The sequence below is a fragment of the Raphanus sativus genome, chromosome 8 (assembly GCF_000801105.2).
Source record: "Raphanus sativus cultivar WK10039 chromosome 8, ASM80110v3, whole genome shotgun sequence".
Classification (NCBI taxonomy): domain Eukaryota; kingdom Viridiplantae; phylum Streptophyta; class Magnoliopsida; order Brassicales; family Brassicaceae; genus Raphanus; species Raphanus sativus.
Genome location: NC_079518.1, coordinates 7,614,471 through 7,616,656, shown reverse-complemented (window position 1 = coordinate 7,616,656; position 2,186 = coordinate 7,614,471).

Here is a 2,186-nt window from a genome sequence, read left to right as displayed (position 1 = left end):
AAATGAGTAAGAATCATTATTTCCTAAGAACAAAAAGAAAAGAAAACATATCGAGTTACAACTTTCTAGAATAATGGTAAGGAGTAATGAACAATAACTAAGAAATCAAGTCAAGTCCTAAAATCGCTACCCCAACGTAAGTAACGGTTATTAGTTAGATGTGTCTTATAAATTAGAATAAACTTTGAAAATTTATATTTTATAATTTGTAATTTGATCTATAAAATGATTAGATTCGGTTTATATAAGTTTATAATTTGTAAAATAAATAGACAAATTTGACTTAATAAAAATTAACTTTTTTTAGATAGAAATGAAAATAGTTTAAATATATTTAAATTATTTGTATATTATTGTCCCGCCCGTAGGGCGGGTTTAATCCTAGTCATTCGTAAAATGTCAGTTGTTAGTCCCTCTGTTTCATAATACATGGAGTTTTGACTTCATTGTTCAAAAATTAAGTAATTTGTGTTTTAATATAATTTTAAAAATATAATTTAAAAATTATTCAACTAATTACAGAAATGACTCAACATCCAATTGGTTATACAATTTCTAGTAAAGTTAGAAATAACATAAAAAATCAAAATATTATTTATTTTGAAACAACAAAAATTTTCTAAAACATCATATAAAAAAGAGCAAATTAGTTCAATACCCTAAAATAAGTGGGATACCATAGAATGGGGGGAAAATGATAAAGATGTGGGTAAGAAAATTGGGAAATAATGTGTATGGAGTGCAAATAAAGTGGATTTTGTGTATATTGAATGCAAATGAGTGGATTTTGTGTGTATAGGCGGTACAGGAGGTCTTTTAAAGCATCGTTTATTAGTGATTGCAATCATTTGTTAACAAACATTAAATAGTGGTAAAAAGTGTTCAGCCGAGTCAAATTAAATATAAATTGTGTCCAGGTATATTGATCTATACTAAATTAAGATGAACGAAATGGAAACAATGTTTTCATTTGATTAAATCCTGCGCTCCGCAGATGAAAGATATTAAGAAACCGAAATGATCAATTTAGTAAGAAAATCTCATGCACACGCTAATAGAGCAAGACCACGTAACTCACGAGGATGGACCTCAAAGACGATATAATTCTTCAATTTGAAGATTTGTCCACAAAATAAAAGACTGGACGATTGGTAAGCAAGTGGATTGAGGGAGCCTAGAGATGCGCAGAAACTAAACTTATTATTGCACAAAACCTTCCATGATCCGACGGTGGGGGTTTCACAAGAGAAGGTGGTGGAAGGTGCTTAATTAGAATCTGGTGTGAGTGACACCGTCCTTTTGAAGGTGTTCCCAAGATGAATATAAAGTAGATGTGTCGTATTTTCATTGGCATATAAGTACAAGATTGAAGTAGGATTGGACTTTCGTTGTGTACTTCGTTGATAAGTATAAGTACTCTAAGTCTTTAACTTCTTACAACAATCCAATCACTTTGACTATCTGTGTTACGCGTGAATATTTGCGCGTTAATCACACACGTACAGGGCAGTCGAAGAATCATGGTTGTTTGAAGAATCTTGTTAAAAGATATGAATTAAGGAACCCTAAAAGTGTAAACTGACTCTAGTATACATAATAGTTAAAGTTTTTTTGAGTGTAGTATATAAGCTAAAGTTTGTTTTTTTGGTGTAAATATAAGCTAAAGTTGGACAGACGATTCTACACGTAGTGTTCGATATCAATCGTCATACAGATTCTTAATTTACCTTCTTTTCTTTTTTGAAAACTACATAATTTACCGTTTAGTTTACAAAATTTTGATTACACCGGTTTTACATGTCTGACTAAATGTTTGAGGCGCTAAACATTGATTCACCATTCGTTTAATCCGTATTCACCGTCCGTTTAGCGCATAGAGGTTTCTTGAACACTAATTATAATTGTCAATCTGAAGGTTTTATACAATTAAGCTATATTGGTACAACTATTTATTAAAAATCTAATATTATACTGTCAAAACTTTTGTATGCCAAGTCCATTAAACTGGCATGCTTCCATAACAGATATACTCTTGTGGAAATTAACAAACAATAGGTGTTTAAGTCCATTATGTTCCATAGTCCAATATCATCATCATCATCTGTTTGTTATATAGGCCCATTTGATGCAAATCATTTTGTCTTATCTCATAGTTTTTTACCTTTCCTTTCTTTTTTTTTTCATTT